This window comes from Octodon degus, unplaced genomic scaffold, assembly GCF_000260255.1.
Source record: "Octodon degus isolate 3935 unplaced genomic scaffold, OctDeg1.0 scaffold00066, whole genome shotgun sequence".
Lineage (NCBI taxonomy): Eukaryota > Metazoa > Chordata > Mammalia > Rodentia > Octodontidae > Octodon > Octodon degus.
This window is the reverse complement of record NW_004524642.1, coordinates 10440791-10445000: the sequence shown is the minus strand read 5'-3', so window position 1 is coordinate 10445000 and position 4210 is coordinate 10440791. Positions and strand designations below refer to the sequence as shown.

Here is a 4210-nt window from a genome sequence, read left to right as displayed (position 1 = left end):
GCCCTGCCCTGCCCTGCCCTGCCCTCGCCGGCGGGCCCGCTCTTCTTGAGCGACACTCCTGGACCTTCGCGTGGACAGTGTGCGTGGCCTTCTTAAAAGCTCTGTCTCTCTCTGTCCTTCTGTCTCTGTCTCATTTCAAAGTAAACTCAAAGCCATCCATCAAAGGTACACAAGTAATGAAGTGAAGATTTTGATGTCTCTTCTTACTGAAGGCTCTCCTCCTTACAAATTTTGCCAAGGTAATTTTGGAAGACATACTGATGCTCTTGTTATTGTACTATGCACTGAAACAATGCAAGAACTTTTCCCACGCCCCACAGGGCCAAAAAGAGAGGGTATTTATTTGTCTTTGTCTTCACTAAGAATTGTACAAGCTTTTCAATCTTTGATGAGACGTGACATACAGAGAATCATTACTTTGGAATTATACTCTGTTGCTTACTAACACTGACAATGCAGGAAACCTCTCTTGGTTAGTTCCCAAGTCTTCCATACCATGATGGAAGACTTTTAGTTGAGTAAGTATTAACACAGAATTGGGCACTGGGAAAAATGTACTTAGCACCTCAGAAAGTTCCTAGCTGCTTTGTGTCTGGAGACTGGACTAGCTTGAGGACAGCCTCAGTTAAAACTTGAGAATGGAGAATCACAGGGTCCATGGAAAAGGAGCAGTATTGATTAGCCTTGGGCTTTGAGTTTTAAAACATTCAAAAAAAAGTTTTCGTGCAGAATTTGATAGACCTGAAAGATGCTTGTAGTCCAGAGGCCCTCATGTGAATCACTAAAGGCCTAAGATCGTGCAAAGGCATAGCTTATTTTCCACAAGGATGACAACATGGAAACGTTTGTAAAAGATAAAAGTGCTAAAAAACAAACACTTGAAACCCAGAGGATGGGTACCAAATAGATCCACACTTCTGTATTTTTGATCCTAACCTTTTTTCAGAAATCCTGACTTATAGCCGTTCATACTGAACTTACCTACTTTGCTGGTTAAGGGAACTAACTCCAAAACTGTCTGATCTAAAACTGACTCTTTCCTAACAACCTAAAATCAGTATCCTTGACCTTTGTATTATCTTTTTTTAAATAGATTGTGTTCTTTTTTCACTTGAACCATAACATAGCTCTCTAACCACTTTTTTTCCTACTCTTTCCTACCATAACTGTATACCAGCACTTCTCAAACTTTAAAGTACATGTGAATCACCTGGGTATCTTATTTAATAGCATTCTTAGCTATGGGGTGGTGTTGTCTTACTGCATTTTTATCAAGTACAGAGATGATGCAGCTTCTTGTTGGTGGTAATTTTGATAGGTTCTACACACGATAAGTCAGAACAACAGAAATTGATCATCTCCTAGACCTGGAGACTAAAATACAAAGTCAGTGTCAACAGCATTGGCTCCTTCTGAGTGCTCTGAAGCAGAATTGTCCCACAAACCTCTCCCAACATCTGATAACATCATATCTTCGGCTTGTACATCCATCATGACAGTCTCCATTCTCCCCATGCCCTCATCTCTTTACATGTTCTTTGCCATAATTGGAATATGAAATATCTTCCAAAGTTTAATATGTTAAATGCTTAGTTCCCAGTGTGGCAACACTGGAAGGTGGTAAAAACTGAATCCTAGTCTGTAAGATCACTGGCAGTCCATCCATGCCTCAAAGACTGGTTCTGAGATGAAATGCAGAAGCTAACGAAAGTGTTTAATTTTCCACATGGGGCAGAAATGAAGTAATGCAATATTTGTCGTAATATTACCACCAAGACAACACAGAAAATGCAACAGATATTTGTGGACACTGATGGATTGAGGTGTATAAAATGTTTTCCATGAGAAACCGAGAGGCTTACAGTGGTTCGACAGTGGTCAGTTACCCATCCCCACAAGTCCTAGCTGCCTTTGCACCCACCCTCTGCACCCTGCTTTCCCTATTTGGCTGCTGTTTTAAAGTTTACTCTTCCCCCAAATTTGGATTTTTATTGCAGATTTTTATACTGATTAAGTCAGTCCAGTATTTGATTTTTTTTTTTTTTTTAAAGAAGTGGATCCTAGTTAAGAGCTTTGACTCATTCAGTGTGCGCTTATGAACTACAGCTCCTTCCTCTTCCTTTTGTTCTGCTTGTTTTGCTGTAGTTTTACCATATATGTGCTCCTGCCCTGCTTGCCACTGGCCTAAAAGCAACAGAGCCAGCTGGTTCTGAACAGAAGAAACCAAACCTCTGAAACTCTGAGCCAAAGTAAACCTTTTTTTCTTTACCAGTAAATCATCTAAGTTACTTGTTATAGTGATAGGTGCCTAACAGTGTTCTTTTTATAAACTCACCAGTTGTTTCAAATTAGAGATCCTCCTTATTTCAGTGTGATCTCATCTTAACATATGCAAAGATCTTATTTCTAAATATGGTAATATTCTGATTTACTAAGAGGATATTAATATATCATTTTGAGGAAGGAGACAGTTCAAATCAGAACACTATCTGAATACCAAAACAAAAATATTTGGGAAAATGTATAGGATTTAAAAGAAGTTTAGAAGATAAATCTGCAGGCGCAGACACCAGGGGTTTGCTCCCTGGGCCTGCTATGCCATCAGGAGGCACACTGAGACTGGGCATGGTGCACGCCTATAATCTCAGCACTTAAGAGGCTGAAAACAGAATCATTAGACCCTGAACACCCTGTAGATCCTTCCCTAAAATACAAAAATAAATAAATGTAAAAAGTAAATAAAATGTAAGTTTTTGGCTAGGAGGATCACTCGGCAGTCTAAGTGCCTGTTTGGCAAGCACAAGGGTCTGAATTCAATCCCTGATACCACATGCCATGCCTGCCCTGTGCTGAGCTGACCACCAAAGCTGGGCATAGTGGCACATGCCTGTAATCTCAGCTAAGGAGGCTGAGACAGGAGGATCACTACAAATCCCAGCTGTATAGCAAGACCCTGTACCAAATAGATTTTTTAGAAAAAAAAAATTTATAAGACAAGTCTTTGAGCTTAGATGAATTTGATCTTCAGCAAGAATAACATCCTGGAAGAGGGAGAGTTCAAAGTGTTGCCTCCTAAACATGCAAGTATAGAAGAAGGATTGGAATTTTTGATGCTCAAGAGAGCATTTAAAAGCTAAAATTGCAATTAGTGTACTGGTATGTATTTTCAGTAGTTGTCAGTAACAAATACTGGATACCAAATAAATTCCTTAAAATTGCTTCGGTTTGACACTCAAGTTTCTTACTACTCAGAACTTAGGCCTTTTTGTAGTACACCCTTTTTCTATCTTCAATCAAAAATGCCTGTCAAAGTGTATTTTTTAATACACTTTGTTTATGTTATAAAACCCAAAGTTAATTGATACTGCTACAACACAGATAAACCTTAAAAGTATGGCAAAGTAAAGAAGGTGCTAGCAAAACATCACATATTATTCATTCACATGCAGTAGTTAGAATGTGTAAATCTGTGGAAACAAAGAGTATTGGCTTTCAAGTGTTGTGTAAAAATAGAGTGACAGCTAGTGGGTCTGAGGTTATTCTTAGGATAATAAAAATTCAAAACTTGATTATGGCCATGGTTGCACAGTCCAATGGATATAGGAAAAACTATTGTCATACCCTTTCAATAGATGCCCCCTCATATATGAAAAGATGAACTCTGTGATACATGAAATTCCCAGGAAACTTAATTTTTAGAATACAAAAAAAGTTTCAATATACATAATATTAAATAAGCTTTTTAAAATGACATGTCCCCTGGTCATGGTGGGGAGGGGAGGAAAATCAGGGCTGAAAGCAAATTATGGAAAGACAAGTAAAAAATAATTAAAAAGACTAAATGATAAAAGAGATTATATCAGTGAAAACAAATGTGAAATGAAGATAATGGTGCATGAAGCGTTGATTTTTACCGAGGATCCAGGCTCCATAGTTTTTTCATAACCTCGTGTTTGCCTTCTCAGAGTCATGAAATGGCTGCCATAGCTTCAAGCATCATCCTTGGTGAGGCCACATGTCAATCAAAGAAAAATAGTGCGTAACCCATGTATTTTTTTTTTCAAAATTTTATTGATAAACAGCAATGAGACAGTTTCAAATCAAATCGGAAGTACAGATTCAACAAATAATACACTGCATATATTCTTCTTAGTGGTTAATTGCTGTACAAGATGCGGACTTGAGATCCTATTTACAAACACCATTAGAA

The 4210-nt window shown here is 38.1% G+C and overlaps 1 long non-coding RNA gene across 2 annotated transcripts in view; it reads left to right on the top strand.

Annotated features, from left to right (window-relative positions):
* The window catches only part of LOC111817673, a 26739-nt gene that overhangs the window by 1697 nt on the left and 20832 nt on the right, over window positions 1-4210 (top strand). The window lies entirely within an intron of this gene.